Below are 18,998 nucleotides of genomic sequence, written 5' to 3' on the forward strand. Positions count from 1 at the left end.
TGATAAAAATAAGATCATGCCCATCTGTGCGTCCAGAATAGGATGTACAGAGGCTGCCTGTATAGAGGTGAGTATTAAGCAATCGCAGGTCCAAGTCCCCAAAGGGGACTGATAAAAATAAAATCACTCCCCTTTTACCAATATGTAAAAAAATTAGCACATTGGGTATTGCTGGGTTTCTAAATATCTGAACTAATAAAATATTTTTAACCCAAATGCTACAAGCCGAAACCGAAGAAAAAAAAATCTAAATGGCAGAATTGCAGGGGAGGTTGGGGGAGGGGTCATGTCACCTCCCAAAATAAAGTGGAATTAAAACAGATACGAAAGTCATATGGACCCCAAAATGGTACAATATAGACTACACCTCGCCCCGAAAAAAACAAGACCTCGCACAACTCTAACAACCCAAAAAATAAAAGTTATGGCTCTCAGAATATGATGGCTGAAACAAGATATTTTTATTTAAAGCAGTTTGATTTTTTTTTTTTTACAGTAAAACAACTATATAAAATGTGACATCACGATGATCGCACTGACAAGTAGAAGAAAGTTATCAGGTCATTTTTACAGCAACTTGAACGCCAAAAAATCAAAACTTAAATAACAATGGGGGAATCAAAACTTTTTCATTACTTGGAATTTTTCCCACTATTCAGTATATTTTATGGCAAAATGAATGCTATCATACAACACTAAATCTCGTCCCGCAAGAGATGAGCTCTCATACAGCAACGCGGATGGAGAAATAAAAATGTTGTGGCTTTTAGAAAACAGAGAGAAAAAAAAATAGATTGGCCACTTCTTTCATCGTCAACCTGCAGACAAGTCAGATCTCCCACCTCCACAAAATAGGAAAGCACATCTATTATAACCACATGATTCAGTCTCAAAAATGCAACTACTAGTTTATAGCAATTTTTCGGAGTTACAAAAAACAGCGCCACCCCTGTGAACAGGTTGTTTGTGGTATTGCAGCTAGGCCCTATTCTCTTCAATAGAGCTGAGCAGTAATACCAGACTTAATCGGGTTTTTGCACCATCCAGAAATTTCTAGACAGTTCTTTATGGGTTTTCAATGTGTCCATAAACCATGTTCTCTGTTTGTGACTTTCGAAAAGTTGTTCAGAAAAAAAATAAAAATCAGGCTGGCGGCTCCGGACACAACTCTGGACTAGTGTGGAACAGACATTTTTTTCTAATCCTTGACAAAAACTGACCAATGTGACTTCTGACTAATTAACGAATCAGCCTCGGGTTATTTATACTTACCCGAAATCTGTATAAAGCCGGGTCTTCCCCAAGGTGATCCAAAAAGGGACGGTGTAATCTGTGGCCTATGGATGCCACAATATGGGAAACTGTGCAGGTGACCTTACATACATATCATGCAGTTGTTTGAAAAAAAATGTCATGAAATTTTATTAAATAACAATTCTGCCCAAACAGGGACTTGAACCCAGGACCCTCAGATTAAAAGTCTGATGCTCTACTGACTGAGCTATCCAGGCTCTGTGGAAAACATAGGAGTGGTAAGATTTCAGTGTGGAACTAACAACAACTAACACCTTGTATTATATAAATACATTATTTCTTGCACCTGGGAAGTATGAAGGGTTCTATACTGATACCATATATTACATGCACGCTCACTGAAGCCCATAGGATGAATGCCTCCTTGGACCTGCCAGGGTCAGTCACAGAGGTTATGTTCCCTCTGTAAGTGACCTAAGGCTGCACACCATAACTACTGATGTGCACAGCTCCCGCCTGCTTTGTGTGCCCCCTATGACTGATCCTGAGTAGCAGGAAACATCCGATGTTCAAGGGGTCACCTACGCAGTCACACAGTAATACCATTTGGAGCCACAAGGCCGAGCGCCATCTCTGCACAGTTCCCCGTCACTTCCGCTCGGACCATACACATAACATGAGAGCAACAAGAGCCTGTACTATGTGCAACAAGAGCCTGTACTATGTGCAACAAGACCAACATAATGGAACGCCAACATGGCAGCAACATAAAGAAAATGCATAATATTTAGTCTGTCTCTTATAAGAAGGTGTGTAGACAGTTTTGTTTAACCATTTTACAATGTAACCGCTGCAGCCAATCACTAGCCATAGCAGTGACCAATGTGATCATAGACTGGCTGCAGTGATCCCACATCTGTACGGCCTAAGAGGATGTACAGTGACTGGCTGTTTATGAAGTATGGAGGCGAGTATTTTTTCAACTTTTTAAAGGGTTTTTCTATTATTAAGTTTTCTATCTCCGTAGGCTCGCCCAGTGAAAATAATAATAAACTGTGTTTTCCTCACCCCCCGATACTTCCGAGCTGCCTGTCTGTCATTGCTTCCCGTCCTGTCAAGAGGCTGCAGCAGTGATGCCACAACTTGTGACCACTACAGCCAATCACTGAGGTCGGCATCAGTCTGGTGATTGGCTGCAGTGGTCACGTTCTGTAGTTGTGATGTCTCGCCAGCAACTTGTCAACAAAGATCAGAGGAAGCGACAGGAAGGCAGCGCTGGATATTAGGAAGTCTGGTGACATAGAGACGTTTATCCTCGGAAACACTTTGAAGATTTCTGTCCTGGACAACCCCTTTAAGGTGATTAGACCGGATCATAGTCTGCTGAAAGGCTCCATGTACATGGAAAGAGACCACGCCTCTCTCCCTGTGGGGTCTGTCCTCTAACATAGGTTGGGTCTGTGATTCCCCTTCCCCCATCACTTGCGGTTTTGTTTTTTTATCACACACTTTTAGTGTTTTTCTTAATTTATTTATTTTTTCTGTAGAAAAGTCTGTGTGACCCCAGAAAGAAACAGTTGCTATGAAAGTCTTTGGTGTCCATAGCAACCAATCACAGAGCAGCTTTCATTTTACCAGAGCTGTGTAAGAAATGAAATCCGGACCGTGATTGGTTGCTATGGGAAACAAAGACAACCACCGGTGCAAGCTCTGATCGCTGCTGTTCAACCCTCTGACAATGTCTGACAGCGTCATGTAAATGGTCATGATTTGTCTGCACCCATCTCGACCCCCCAAATTCCCACCCACTCCTGCAATGTGATTGCATGGTGCTGATGGGTTACCATGACAGCCGGGGGTCTAGTGAAGGCCCCTGTCACTGCTATGTTTGTACATACAAGTACAGAAAACTTCACCTAATAAATACTATTCATTGTCCAAAAAAACCCAAAGTGCTTTACAAACATGTACTGTATTAGAAATCATGGCTGCTTTCTTCCAAAAACAGCGCCACTCCGGTTCACAGGTTGTGTGTGGTATTGCAACTGAGCTCCATTTACTAAAATAAAGCTGAGCAGTAATTCCAGACACGACCCGTCCATAACGGCGGAGCTCCGTCCAGAGGAAAGGTTTATCTAAGATCGGTTTCACAAATCTGCGGTCCACAGTCTGGGTGCGATCCATGATGTACGGAGCGGCTGCGGGTCTCTTATATCAGGCAATCGCAGGGTTAAACCCCGAAGGGACTGAAAAAAAATCAAAGACATTTAAAGAAAAAAATTAAAATTATATATATATTGAATAAATATATTTAAATAAATCGTATTTTCTCAGTTTAAGAAGAAAAAAATAGATATACATATCATATCTATATTTAAATACATATTATATATATATCATTTTATATACATATATTTAAATATATATTATAATATTTAAAGAAAAAATAAAAATGATGTGCATATATATATAATCTTTAACATTTTTTAGATTTTTCAAAAAATGTTCATATCTAATATTTATAATATTTAAAGAAGAAATAAAAATATATTTATATATACATATATATCCAAAAAAGACAAAGGCAGCAGCACTCCATTGTTCAATATAGGGTGAACTTTTTCAAGCTGGAAAAAGTTTCACATTTTGAACGAAACGTTGCCCTGACGTGATGGGTCAATAAATCCCCCTATATTGGACTATGGAGCGCTGCCTTTGTCTTTGCTGGACGTCTTGAGGTTTGGTTTTGCCTGTAAGGCGTATTTAGCACCCAACTGTTTTTGTAATAACTTTGCTAGTGCTGCACCTGTATTTTTCTAATTATATATTCATATAAATAAATATAAATATATATATATATATATCTATATATATACACACACATATGTACAGTATATATAGAATTTTTTCATGTATTGTTTTACATTTTCTGATATGTATATATATACACATGTACTATCAGTACTATTTTGGGGTCTATATGACTTTCTGATCTCTTATTATTCCATCATATTTTGGGAGGTGACCAAAAAAATCCCAGAGAATTTGCCATTTACACTTTCTTCTGTTTTGGTGCACGCCGTATATAATAAATAGTATTTTATATATGTACCAAGCGATACCAAATGTATTAATTTTTTATTTATTTTTGGAAAAGTGGGTGTTTGATCTTTATACTCACAGATATATATATATTATTCTTCCTGCATGGAACAAGTTCTCATTGGCATAGAAATATACCTGAAATGTTATAATTTCTAGAATATTGATCCTACAGCACATGGCCGATTCAGATCTATCTCAAGCACCTATTCAGTCTCCTGGGAGACTGTCAAAAATTGCCATGCTGACTGTATTACGAGCCGTCATGGCGGGGTATTGGGAAAAGTTTTCAACTAGCAATAATCACGCCTCAGATAAACCTCATGGGCTATGATACTGCCACTGCGCAAAGCTGGAGGCCATCTGTGAGGAGCTGCGGCCTCCGGATCTGGGGCTCTGTCTACACTGAGGAGAGACAAAGTCATTAGGGGGCTGTGGGAGCAAAGGATTCTGGGAGTGGATATGCTAATAACACCCCTCTCCTAAGTCTGTAATGGCAGAAAGAAAAGCCCCCCAGGCTGGGAGAGGGGAGAGGGTTTATCCTCCATCTGATCATAGTGTCACCACCTCCTGCTATACAGACTGTCTGCTCCTGCGTCCTGGGGGAACCTTCACTTATGTATTACAGGATTGCATTACCAGGGACTTCCTGATGATGGCGCTAGAGCAGCTGAGAAGCAATACTGTCATGCAGTGACCATATAATAACAAATAGTGACTTATAACCGCCAAACCATCAGCACATAATAACAGAAAATAGTGATTAAATACCGCCATACCATCACCACATTATAATACTAAATAGTGACTGAATACCGCCATATAGTGCCCTCTATACAGACTGTTCACAAGTTCCTATATTACATTACCAGTGATCGCCTGTTGTTGGCGCCAAAAGTGCAGCTAAGGAAAACAAGGTCACCACCCAAAACTAACTGGAATCAAAGATATTACAGTAACCGTGATATTTTCCTGAACAGTCGCCATCATTTGTCCTTCCCTAGGTCTCTTATATCCTTTAGAAATAGCGTTTATTGGTTTCATCTTTATTAAAAGCTTCCGCCCGAACAGGGACTTGAACCCTGGACCCTCAGATTAAAAGTCTGATGCTCTACCGACTGAGCTATCCAGGCTTCTGTACATGATCACTGACACAATGACTTTCTCCTGTATTATCGGCCGTCTGCTCCTCCTTTCTGGTTACAGACTATCACCACTCACCACTATACGTTCTGTCCATTGGTTTCTACGTCCTGGAAGGGAACCGTCTCTTCTGTATTCCAGACCTGTCCAGCAATGCAGAGATGATCCCATAAGAGGCAACGATTGAATTGGAGGGAGGACGTCATCAGGGACTTGTAATGACTTGTGGATGGGACAGGATGATATCAGGGACTTATAATGAATTGGGGAGAATGCTATACAGAGGCTTATAATAAACAGGAGAGTGCGGGAGGACACCACAAGGGACTTATTATGAATTGGGAGTGGTGTAGGATGCCATAAGGGACTTAGAATAAATTGAGTTGTGGGAGGAAGATACTTAGAGGGTCTCATAATGAATTGGGGTTGGTGGAGGACGCTATAAAGGACATATTATGAACTAGGGGTGGAAGAGAACACTATACAGGGACTTATGATGAATTAGGGGGGGGGGGGGGTGGCAAATGCCATAAGGGACTTTTAATCAATTGGTGGCTGAGGGATGCTGTTATCAGACACTTATAGATAATAACTAATAGTGACTGTAATACCGCAATACCATGCCCACATAACAAGAAAAAAACAACAACATGACTACATGGAGAAATCTCCGGGGAATCAGCTGACTAGATAGTAATCCTGTAATTGATCCCGCATGTTTCTTTGCTGATTCTCTTGTCCTCAGGGAAGTGAAATGTTACTTACAATTCTCAGCCCGACACATGTAACATACGGCTCCAATACAACTGTACATAAAATTACTCCAGTTAAACAGCAATAGCTCTTTTTCTACTATTAACCACCTATCAGTCTCCTGGGAAACTGTCAAAAATTGCTATGCTGACTGTATTATGAGCCCTCATGGCGGGGTATTGGGAAAAGTTTTCAACTAGCAATAATCACACCTCGGATAAACCTCATGGGCTATGATACTGCCACTGCGCAAAGCTGGAGGCCATCTGTGAGGAGCTGCGGCCTCCGGATCTGGGGCTCTGTCTACACTGAGGAGAGACAAAGTCATTAGGGGGCTGTGGGAGCAAAGGATTCTGGGAGTGGATATGCTAATAAACCCCTCCCTTAAGAAGAATTGGTAGCAGGGAGGATGGAGAACATTTTTCCAGCGATGTTGCTGTGTGGGGCCACATTTCGTTATTATTTGTGCCGAGCTGTAGGAGCTTTTAACGGTACCTTTTTAGGGTACGTATGATGTTACAGTCGCTTTTTATATGCAGGAACCAAAAATTCTATTTTATTATTTTTTGGTTACTGTTTCTTTACATTTTACACTATTTGGTGTAAAATAATTGCGTATTTCCATAGATCTAAGGTTTATGGGCCCAGAAAAATAGTAGTTTTATTTCTAGGTAGTGGAGGGAGATAATGCAACAGATGTCTTAGAGAGAAATTGTAAAATCCATAAAGATATCTCCAGACATGGGACATATCACCCTCACATTGAACATATGGGATTAATTATAACTGGGGAAGTGAGAAAGAGCTGAACATTGAAGTAGGGACTTCCTGCTGTGAGCAGGTAATTACATTAAGGCCACGTCCCCACTATCAGTATTTGGTCAGTATTCGGTCAGTATTTTTTCTCAGGAGTGGGAGACAAAACGAGGAGTGGGTGATAAATGCAGAATTTATGCACTTATTTCTATTATACCTTTTCTCTGATTGTTCCTCACCTGGTTTTGGCTCCTACTCCTGAGAAAAAATACTGACCAAATACTGACTAAATACTGATAGTGGGATCGTGGCCTTAGGGATCTGATGGGAACCAGCCAACAAACTTAGGATTCTTATGCTCAGAGGCAGAGAAGTATAGGGGCTTCCTCTGTTCATGGAATTATCTCAGACACTCAGGAGCCAGTGGTCAGTGATGAATATTGGGGTTGCATCAATCCGATATTTATGGGAGAAATATTTTCAGCGCTGTAGCGAAAGGACAACCATAATGCATTCACTCACATCATGGTAAGGCCATCCGAACCCCTCCAACTTAATATCATTCCGATGGATGATGCTATCTGTGCCATGTTTCATCTCTATAGAAAGGTAAAATCGTGATAGAAAACACAATAATATCTCCCACCTGGGACCTCCAGGGGCAAAGATATGCTGAAAGTTGGAAATCTCATAAACTTCTAAAAGACCTAGCACATCCCATGACAGGCCCCCATATAAGCTCACTGAGGGGAGACATGTGCGGGTAACCTTGATCTAATAAAAAGCAAAGTTTGGGTTTTTGGTATTTGTCAGTTCTGGAAGACACAGTACTCTGTGTTTCTGTCTATTGCTCTAAGGAATACTTTCTTCCACTAAGCTCTGATTCATTTCCATGATTAGGTTTAGTACTTTTCTCTTATTATCCCTTTTATTTTATGTAATTGAATATATACCATATTGTTTTGTTCCCCTTTTGTATCATCTTTGTATATTTTTATAAACACTGCCTACCTTTCTGGATTTATATATTTTATTAACTATATAAAATTTAATATCGCTGTTCCTCTTGCTCTGTAAACCGCAACCCTGAAGCCATACGCTATCTGTAAAGGGTGTCCAATCAGAGGTGGTGGCAGCGAGCAGTGGTTCCCTTTTATTATTGTGGAGCTGGCAGTGACCATACGGGGGGTATATATATATATGTATATATACATATACATATATTCCATGCGTTGGAATTGGAGGTGCATATACCGTACACTCACTGTGAGTTCCTCAATAACCGGCCTTGTAGTAGAAGCAGCTGTGGCCTCGTCCATCACTCGTCAGTCTATTGTGTAATTGTACTGACCATAAGAGGCAGCTGAGTTGCATCCCCTGACATCTGGTGGCAGTGATCGAATCTGTATGGTCTCCCAGAGAAATAACAACATGTGTGGTGATAATCACAACTTGAGAATGGGATCGCTAGGAGCACACATATGGCGACAACACAGAATCATGAGCACAAATATGGCGGCATCAGACACAAGAGTACAAAGATGGAGGCCACACAGTATTATCAGGAGTACAAACATGGCGGCACCAGAGCCACCACAAGAGTACAAAGATGGCGGCAGCACAGTATTATCAGGAGTACAAACATTGCGGCACCAGACACACCACAAGAGTGCAAAGATGGAGGCACCAGAGCTACCACAAGAGTGCAAAGATGGCGGCCGCACAGTATTATCAGGAGTACAACGATGTTGGGACCAGACACACCACAAGAGTACAAAGATGACGGCCGCACAGTATTTTCAGGAGTACAAAGATGGCGGCACCAGACTCACCACAAGAGTACAAAGATAGCGGCCGCACAGTATTATCAGGAGTACAAAGATGGCGGCACCAGACACACCCCAAGAGTACAAAGATAGCGGCCGCACAGTATTATCAGGAGTACAAAGATGGCGGAACCAGACACTCCACAAGAGTGCAAAGATGGCGGCCGCACAGTAATATCAGGAGTACAAACATGGCGGCACCAGAGCCACCACAAGAGTACAAAGATGGCGGCACCAGAGCTACCACAAGAGTGCAAAGATGGCGGCACCAGAGCTACCACAAGAGTGCAAAGATGGCGGCCGCACAGTATTATCAGGAGTACAAAGATGGCGGCATCAGAGCCACCACAAGAGTACAAAGATGGCGGCACCAGAGCTACCACAAGAGTACAAAGATGGCGGCACCAGAGCTACCACAAGAGTGCAAAGATGGCGGCACCAGAGCTACCACAAGAGTACAAAGATGACGGCCGCACAGTATTATCAGGAGTACAAAGATGGCGGCACCAGACACACCACAAGAGTACAAAGATGGCAGCCGCACAGTATTATCAGGAGTACAAAGATGGCGGCCGCACAGTATTATAAGGAGTACAAAGACGGCAGCATCAGAGCTACCACAAGAGTACAAAGATAGCCACCACATTGCACAACTGAAAGCACTAACATGACAAACTCCAACCACAAAGCTCACAGATTGCTATTTGCACACCACCCATCCTTAGTCTGCTCTTTACCACCTATTCAGTCTCCTGGGAGACTATCAAAAATTGCCATGCTGACTGTATTTCAAGTCATCATGGCGGGGTATTGGGAAAAGTTTTCAACTAGCAATAATCACGCCTCGGATAAACCTCATGGGCTATGATACTGCCACTGCGCAAAGCTGGAGGCCATCTGTGAGGAGCTGCGGCCTCCGGATCTGGGGCTCTGTCTACACTGAGGAGAGACAAAGCCATTAGGGGGCTGTGGGAGCAAAGGATTCTGGGAGTGGATATGCTAATAACACCCCTCTCCTAAGTCTGTAATGGCAGAAAGAAAAGCTCCCCAGGCTGGGGGAGGGGAGGGGGTTTATGCACTGATATAATACCGTTATACCATGAGCGCAGAATAACACAAAGTAGTGACGAAATACCAACTTACCATGATCTCATAATAATGCCAGATAGTGAGAGAATACTATCTCTGGGCTCGGCCTCTCCGATCACTTATAGACACCCGCATCCTGTGTAATACCAGGTCCATCAGGTGGTCGAAAAGGGATGTTGTAATCTGTGGCCCTATAGAGGCCACAATGTAAGGAACTGTACAGGTGACCTAGTTGTGGCACCATCAGAGGAGATCACCGCTAGTCCTCCATGCTGAGCCTCCTCCCATAATATTAGGCCTGTTGTGCTGTATATTATATTATATCACCTATATATCATGGAGTCATTTCAACATTTTTTATTCAATTTTATTAAAAGTTTCTGCCTGAAAAGGTACTCGAACCCTGAACTAAAGATTTAGGACTATTTCAGGCTGGACCTAACTCGCTTCCATTAGCCTCTGAGCACTTCCGAAGAGTGAATGCAACCACGGTTTCCTATAAGAAGGTGCATAGACAGGTTTTTTTAAGCCCTTTTACAATGTAACCACTTCAGCCAATCACTAGCCACAGCAGTAACCAATGTGACTGGAGACTGACAGTAGTGATCACACTTCTGTACGGCCAAAATAGGATGTACAGAGATGGGCTGTTTCCTATTTATGGAGGCGAATATTAAGCAATTGCAGGTTTAAGTCCCCTAAGGGGACTGATAAAAATAAGATCATGCCCATCTGTGCGTCCAGAATAGGATGTACAGAGGCTGCCTGTATAGAGGTGAGTATTAAGCAATCGCAGGTCCAAGTCCCCAAAGGGGACTGATAAAAATAAAATCACTCCCCTTTTACAAATATGTAAAAAAATTAGCACATTGGGTATTGCTGGGTTTCTAAATATCTGAACTAATAAAATATTTTTATCCCAAATGCTACAAGCCGAAACCGAAGAAAAAAAAATCTAAATGGCAGAATTGCAGGGGAGGTTGGGGGAGGGGTCATGTCACCTCCCAAAATAAAGTGGAATTAAAACAGATACGAAAGTCATATGGACCCCAAAATGGTACAATATAGACTACACCTCGCCCCGAAAAAAACAAGACCTCGTACAACTCTAACAACCCAAAAAATAAAAGTTATGGCTCTCAGAATATGATGGCTGAAACAAGATATTTTTATTTAAAGCAGTTTGATTTTTTTTTTTTACAGTAAAACAACTATATAAAATGTGACATCACGATGATCGCACTGACAAGTAGAAGAAAGTTATCAGGTCATTTTTACAGCAACTTGAACGCCAAAAAATCAAAACTCAAATAACAATGGCGGAATCAAAACTTTTTCATTACTTGGAATTTTTCCCACTATTCAGTATATTTTATGGCAAAATGAATGCTATCATACAACACTAAATCTCGTCCCGCAAGAGATGAGCTCTCATACAGCAACGCGGATGGAGAAATAAAAATGTTGTGGCTTTTAGAAAACAGAGAGAAAAAAAAATAGATTGGCCACTTCTTTCATCGTCAGCCTGCAGACAAGTCAGATCTCCCACCTCCACAAAATAGGAAAGCACATCTATTATAACCACATGATTCAGTCTCAAAAATGCAACTACTAGTTTATAGCAATTTTTCGGAGTTACAATAAAACAGCGCCACCCCTGTGAACAGGTTGTTTGTGGTATTGCAGCTAGGCCCTATTCTCTTCAATAGAGCTGAGCAGTAATACCAGACTTAATCGGGTTTTTGCACCATCCAGAAATTTCTAGACAGTTCTTTATGGGTTTTCAATGTGTCCATAAACCATGTTCTCTGTTTGTGACTTTCGAAAAGTTGTTCAGAAAAAAAATAAAAATCAGGCTGGCGGCTCCGGACACAACTCTGGACTAGTGTGGAACAGACATTTTTTTCTAATCCTTGACAAAAACTGACCAATGTGACTTCTGACTAATTAACGAATCAGCCTCGGGTTATTTATACTTACCCGAAATCTGTATAAAGCCGGGTCTTCCCCAAGGTGATCCAAAAAGGGACGGTGTAATCTGTGGCCTATGGATGCCACAATATGGGAAACTGTGCAGGTGACCTTACATACATATCATGCAGTTGTTTGAAAAAAAATGTCATGAAATTTTATTAAATAACAATTCTGCCCAAACAGGGACTTGAACCCAGGACCCTCAGATTAAAAGTCTGATGCTCTACTGACTGAGCTATCCAGGCTCTGTGGAAAACATAGGAGTGGTAAGATTTCAGTGTGGAACTAACAACAACTAACACCTTGTATTATATAAATACATCATTTCTTGCACCTGGGAAGTATGAAGGGATCTATACTGATACCATATATTACATGCACGCTCACTGAAGCCCATAGGATGAATGCCTCCTTGGACCTGCCAGGGTCAGTCACAGAGGTTATGTTCCCTCTGTAAGTGACCTAAGGCTGCACACCATAACTACTGATGTGCACAGCTCCCGCCTGCTTTGTGTGCCCCCTATGACTGATCCTGAGTAGCAGGAAACATCCGATGTTCAAGGGGTCACCTACGCAGTCACACAGTAATACCATTTGGAGCCACAAGGCCGAGCGCCATCTCTGCACAGTTCCCCGTCACTTCCGCTCGGACCATACACATAACATGAGAGCAACAAGAGCCTGTATTATGTGCAAAAAGAGTCTGTACTATGTGCAACAAGAGTCTGTACTATGTGCAACAAGACCAACATAATGGAACGCCAACATGGCAGCAACATAAAGAAAATGAATAATATTTAGTCTGTCTCTTATAAGAAGGTGTGTAGACACTTTTGCTTAACCATTTTACAATGTAACCGCTGCAGCCAATCACTAGCCATAGCAGTGACCAATGTGATCATAGACTGGCTGCAGTGATCCCACATCTGTACGGCCTAATAGGATGTACAGTGACTGGCTGTTTATGAAGTATGGAGGCGAGTATTTTTTCAACTTTTTAAAGGGTTTTTCTATTATTACGTTTTCTATCTCCGTAGGCTCGCCCAGTGAAAATAATAATAAACTGTGTTTTCCTCACCCCCCGATACTTCCGAGCTGCCTGTCTGTCATTGCTTCCCGTCCTGTCAAGAGGCTGCAGCAGTGATGCCACAACTTGTGACCACTACAGCCAATCACTGAGGTCGGCATCAGTCTGGTGATTGGCTGCAGTGGTCACGTTCTGTAGTTGTGATGTCTCGCCAGCAACTTGTCAACAAAGACCAGAGGAAGCGACAGGAAGGCAGCGCTGGATATTAGGAAGTCTGGTGACATAGAGACGTTTATCCTCGGAAACACTTTGAAGATTTCTGTCCTGGACAACCCCTTTAAGGTGATTAGACCGGATCATAGTCAGCTGAAAGGCTCCATGTACATCGAAAGAGACCACGCCTCTCTCCCTGTGGGGTCTGTCCTCTAACTTAGGTTGGGTCTGTGATTCCCCTTCCCCCATCACTTGCGGTTTTGTTTTTTTATCACACACTTTTAGTGTTTTTCTTAATTTATTTATTTTTTCTGTAGAAAAGTCTGTGTGACCCCAGAAAGAAACAGTTGCTATGAAAGTCTTTGGTGTCCATAGCAACCAATCACAGAGCAGCTTTCATTTTACCAGAGCTGTGTAAGAAATGAAATCCGGACCGTGATTGGTTGCTATGGGAAACAAAGACAACCACCGGTGCAAGCTCTGATCGCTGCTGTTCAACCCTCTGACAATGTCTGACAGCGGCATGTAAATGGTCGTGATTTGTCTGCACCCATCTCGACCCCCCAAATTCCCACCCACTCCTGCAATGTGATTGCATGGTGCCGATGGGTTACCATGACAGCCGGGGGTCTAGTGAAGGCCCCTGTCACCGCTATGTTTGTACATACAAGTACAGAAAACTTCACCTAATAAATACTATTCATTGTCCAAAAAAAACCAAAGTGCTTTACAAACATGTACTGTATTAGAAATCATGGCTGCTTTCTTCCAAAAACAGCACCGCTCCGGTTCACAGGTTGTGTGTGGTATTGCAACTGAGCTCCATTTACTAAAATAAAGCTGAGCAGTAATTCCAGACACGACCCGTCCATAACGGCGGAGCTCCGTCCAGAGGAAAGGTTTATCTAAGACCGGTTTCACAAATCTGCGGTCCACAGTCTGGGTGCGATCCATGATGTACGGAGCGGCTGCGGGTCTCTTATATCAGGCAATCGCAGGGTTAAACCCCGAAGGGACTGAAAAAAAATCAAAGACATTTAAAGAAAAAAATTAAAATTATATACCGTATATTCCGGCGTATAAGACGACCCCCCCTACTTTCCTGTTAAAATATAGAGTTTAGGATATATTCACCGTATAGGACTACCCCTTTTCCAACGCATACCAAACACCGGTAAAAATGAAAAAAAAAAACAGATTTGAATTTAACATGGTCCTTTTTTAATTTAAATTCTTATGACATGCAGGTATATAGCAGGAAAACTGTCACTCATAAACATAAGGCATACAACAACAACATTACTATCATCCATTTTCATCAGCGGCATACACCGGTACCCGACAATTTACAACAGAAAGAATAGAGCTTCACACATAGATTAGATAGATAGAAATATGTCAGTCACATATATATGAAGTACAGTGACAGTGTTGCTTACTGTACTTGTCATTTAGTGTAAAGGATTTATTTAAAAAAATAATAGTGTTTTCATGCACCGTCTCTTTAAAAAAGCCGGCCGGCAATTCAGCATCTGTACCCGACAATTTAGAATAGAAGGAATAGAGAATCATACATAGATTAGATAGATAGAAACATGTCAGTCACATATATATGAAGTACAGTGACAGTGTTGATTACTGTACTTGTCATTTAGTGTTAAAATAAAGGATTTATTTTAAAAAAATTGGCGTGGGGTTCCCCTTAATTTTAGTCTCTAGCGGAGGTTAAGCAGATGGCTGGGGCAGATGTTTGAAGCCTGGGAAGAGGGTAATACCCACGGAGCTTCCCAGTCTACTAATATCAGCCCCCAGATGAATACCTAGCCTTTACTAGCTATTAAAATGGGGGACCCCCCCAAAAAAATGACGTGGGGTCCCCCCTATTTTAATAGCTAGCAAAGGCTAGGCAGACAGCTGGGGGCTGATATTAATAGCCCAGGAAGAGTGCCATGAATATTGGCCCCCTCCCAGGCTAGAAACACCAGCCGTCAGCCGCCCCAGAAATGGCGCATCCATAGGATGCGCCAATTCTGGCACTTAGCCTCGCTCTTCCCACTGCCCTGTAGCGGTGGCGGGGGGTAATAGGGCTGGGGTTCATGTCAGCGCCAGCTGCCATGAAGCCCAGGTTAGTAATGATGGGCGTCTATAAGACACCCCCATTGCTAACCTACAAAGTGTTAAAAAGAAAAAACACACACTACACCAAGAAAAAAATAATTTATTTGAAATAAACCACACCATTTTATTTAATTCTTAGTTTACTAAAAAAAAAATAGTTACCTGTCCACGTTCCTGCGCTGATCTCCCATGCACAGCTGTCACATCTGGAGATGGTGACAGCTGTGCATGGCTGCTGTAAGCTCACGCTGCCGGGAACACGTCCGCTCCCGGCAGCGGGAGCCACTGACTGAAGTCACCGGAGTGCATTCAGTCAGCGCAGCTCCGGAGACCTCCTTTACGGCACTGCTGTACCGTGGGAATTTCTCACGATACAGCAGGGCCGTAAAGCAGCTAACTGGAGCAGCGCTGCCTGAACTCCGGCGAACCCGCTTATGCAATGACGGGGCTGCTTTACGGCCCCGTCATTCTAGCGGCGGCGGTTCAGAGCGGTCACATTCTATGTGGCTGCTCTAAACTGGAGATCATCGTGGGACACTCGTGAACTACTACGGAGGGGTAAGGATAAGGTTGTGGTTTATTATTTTATATTTTATTACAGGAGATCGATGGCTTCGGGGAATTAGGTGTCTAGGTGAGTATAGGTGTAGTTTTTTATTTTTTACTTTATTTTAGGTGGCGATCGGCGGGGACAGGTAATGTATGAACTAATTTATTGTAGGTAACCACTGGCCACCAATGACATGTATTTAACATTTATTGGGGACACAGTAGGGCAATTTATATAGCAGGATCAGGCTGATGGGAACTACTGCTCCCATCGAGCTGATCCTGCTGGCAGGAATGGACGGGGGACAGACATAGACCGATGGGAGTAGTAGTGTCACATCGGCCTATGTCTGCCTGCACGCACATGACGCGCCCCCTGGGACATATTCCTTTTTGAGGGGAATACCCGGCACCGGATCAGATGGGGGGTTGTAGTCTCCGAGCGGCTGTGACCCGGCCCGTGCCCAGGGCGTCAAGCTCAGTGTGATGTGGCAGTCCTACAGATGTTATTAAGAGTTCTTTTGTGTCGACTACGCCACCCGTTGTGATGCGGTCACTGTGGCCGCCGCTGCAGCAGGGTCCGCTGAGGCTGATGGTGCAGGTGCAGCTTGTGATGATAACCCCCAACGGGAGGGGTATAGCCTCAGGGGGAACAGGTGCAGAGGATGGGGGTTGTGGTGGTGCAGTGCAGACGGCAGTGAAGACAAAGTCGGGTTATGCAGTTAAGGGTGTTTACTTACTGCAGATGTTGTACTGGTCACTCCAGCTCCGAGTGACCACCCGAGCCGTGCTGCGTCCACCAGGTCCTGGATCCAGCCAACCCCCAAACAAGTCCGGAGCGTGGCCCTGAGCTCTCCTTCTGTCCCGTTCTCTGGCCGTCCCCACCAGTGATCCACCTAGGTCCAGCTCCCTCGGGCCTTCTGTTGGGACACCCTTGGCCTTGGGTTCCCTGACCCTTCATGTGGTGTGCCTTCGGGGTGGATGTAGTGGGTGACCGTGGCAAACGCTGCCCACGGTCTCCGGTCTCTGGCTGGGGAATGTTTTTACCCCCACCAGCTTGGGTTCCGGTACCCTGATGCCGACTCTTCACCCGGGGTTTTAATTTGGGATCTTAGAGTCCTGTTCTTCTGTGCCTCTGGGTCTCTCTCTCTCCTCTCTCACTCTGGGTCTTTCCTTCTCCTCTGCTCCTGACTTGTTCTCTGCATCTGACCCTGTTCTTAGTTGGTGCCCACCTTATATACACCCTCTATGTGTGAGCTCAGGTGACCAGCACCCAATGAGCTCCTAACTTTACCCAGGCTGCTCCCCCTATCTGCCCCTACACTACTTGGGATGTACCACCCCCCTCCCACTCCAGCCAGGAACAGACTCGGTCGTACCTGCACATTTCTAAGTGGGAGTACCGTCGGTCTGCTCCTCGGAAATGGGATGTGTGTAGTGCATGCAGCCTACCGAGCTCAGTTCCACACTCCATCCTTACCCGGGAGTGGAATATCACACCTCTGGGTTGAGGTGCAATACCCCTGTAGCAGCCGAATCCTCAGGGTGCTACATTCCCCCCTGGTAAATCACAGCACGTCCTCGGGCTGTAAGACATAAAACATCACCAAAACATACAAATTTTTATAAACATATAAAACATATAAAACATTATATATATATAAAACTTTTCATATAACATTCTCGTCGTCTCTTGTTTCTGGTTCCTCCTCCGGACACTGTGCAACGTGTGTCCGGGAAAAGTGCGACAGTCTCTTAGAAAAACTGGTTTTCCTATAAAACCGGTAGGGGGCGCTTTAGGACGCGCAACTATTTACAAGGGAAGTTGGCCGCTCTCAGTCCTCGGCCAGGTAAGGAGGGAAAGGGAATGGCTGCTCACAGTCCTCAGCCTGTGGGATTAAGGGGTAAACGGGTAAACAGTTCACTCAGCTGGTCCCAACGGGGACTATATATATGTAGCAACAGTTTCAGTTTCTTTATACCCCGATTGGGTAACTTATTTACAGCACCTGCTCTGCCGCACTCAACGGCGTCTTCCTCCTGCTCTTTGCTTATAGCTGGTGGTAACTTCAGACCCGTCCGGGTCCTCTTGCTCCTCCTCCTCGCACCGCAACTCCTCCTCCGTCAGGCGGTGCACGTGGAGGGCGTAAGGTCCTTTGGCACACTTGTGCCGGGTAAAGGTGACCTCGTCCCCGATATAAAGGTCACGACCTCTGTGCCCCTCCGGCAGATGGGACTCAACGTCTCTGCGCGTTACAAAAACGTCGCCGGGGGTGTTGTGGTCTCTAATGAAGCCCCACCCATGCTGCTGGTTGAACTTGATCACTGTCCCGATGGTGCGGGGACAATGCGCTGCACGGGGGTCTCTCCTGGCCCGGCTCTTCTGCTCCGCGCTCCTTACTTGAGCTTGCTGTTCCCGGACCCGCCTCTCTCTCCGCTCCCTCTCAAAGACCTCGAGCTGCTGGCGGCAGCACTCTGCACGCTCCGCTGCGGCTGCCCGAGTCTCTTGAGTGAACCCCATGAGATCTTCTCCGGTGGGGTCCCACTCAAACTGCGCTTCTGCTAGCGGGGGCGAGATCCTCTTAACGGGCTTTGGAGCCGGGATCAGGGGTTCATCCAGGGGTCTCTCTCTCCGGAGTCGGGGATGGTGGAACTCCGGTGGCCATATAAATGGCTGCCCATCCGGGCACGTATGCTGGGCGTACAGGTCCTCTCCCAGATGCGGCACTTTAGGTCTTATGGGCGCGATGGTGTTAGCGCCCGGGTTGCCCGGGCCTTGCGGCCAGGCCTGGGGTATCTGGAAGGTGAAGGGCACCGTAAGGACGGCGGCGCCCTGGGCTACTTGGCCCTGCGACCAGGCCGGGGGCTCCGAGGAGGTAGGGGGCGCTGTTGGTATTGCGGCGCCCGGGGGTACTAGGCCTTGCGACCAGGCTGGTGGTACTTCCTGCTTAGTCACGCTCAGGGTCGAGGCGTGTGACGTCACAGGGGTCGCGGCTCCCGTTTGAGGCCTAGTCTGCGGCGGTGACGTTGCAGCGACGGGCACGGCAGGATAGACTTCGGGCTCTGCGACGGGGAGCTGGGGCAGGTACGCGGTTTCCCGGTTTGGGGTATAGACGTCCCCTTTACCTGCCTCCACTCGTTCGGCTCCCTTCTCGGCGCCGTCTCCGGCCTTCAATCCTCCCGCGCCATCCTCA

At 44.7% G+C, this 18,998-nt stretch overlaps 6 non-coding genes across 6 annotated transcripts; all 6 read right to left on the bottom strand.

Moving 5' to 3' along the window:
* Positions 1–1,438: 1,438 nt before the first annotated feature.
* On the bottom strand, positions 1,439–1,511 carry TRNAK-UUU (transfer RNA lysine (anticodon UUU)). The gene has a single exon. It is a non-coding gene; the product is annotated as a tRNA-Lys (tRNA).
* Positions 1,512–4,570: 3,059 nt separating this feature from the next.
* Positions 4,571–4,710, bottom strand: LOC141168170 (U4 spliceosomal RNA). Its single transcript, XR_012251919.1, has one exon. It is a non-coding gene; the product is annotated as a U4 spliceosomal RNA (small nuclear RNA).
* A 706-nt stretch (positions 4,711–5,416) lies between these two features.
* On the bottom strand, positions 5,417–5,489 carry TRNAK-UUU (transfer RNA lysine (anticodon UUU)). Its single transcript has one exon. It is a non-coding gene; the product is annotated as a tRNA-Lys (tRNA).
* Positions 5,490–6,369: 880 nt separating this feature from the next.
* Positions 6,370–6,509, bottom strand: LOC141168477 (U4 spliceosomal RNA). The gene has a single exon (XR_012252214.1). It is a non-coding gene; the product is annotated as a U4 spliceosomal RNA (small nuclear RNA).
* A 3,073-nt stretch (positions 6,510–9,582) lies between these two features.
* Positions 9,583–9,722, bottom strand: LOC141168182 (U4 spliceosomal RNA). The gene has a single exon (XR_012251929.1). It is a non-coding gene; the product is annotated as a U4 spliceosomal RNA (small nuclear RNA).
* A 2,347-nt stretch (positions 9,723–12,069) lies between these two features.
* On the bottom strand, positions 12,070–12,142 carry TRNAK-UUU (transfer RNA lysine (anticodon UUU)). Its single transcript has one exon. It is a non-coding gene; the product is annotated as a tRNA-Lys (tRNA).
* Positions 12,143–18,998: the final 6,856 nt, after the last annotated feature.

This window comes from Phyllobates terribilis, unplaced genomic scaffold (genome assembly GCF_046119375.1).
Source record: "Phyllobates terribilis strain yellow unplaced genomic scaffold, ASM4611937v1 Scaffold_11__3_contigs__length_659146591, whole genome shotgun sequence".
Classification (NCBI taxonomy): Eukaryota; Metazoa; Chordata; class Amphibia; order Anura; family Dendrobatidae; genus Phyllobates; species Phyllobates terribilis.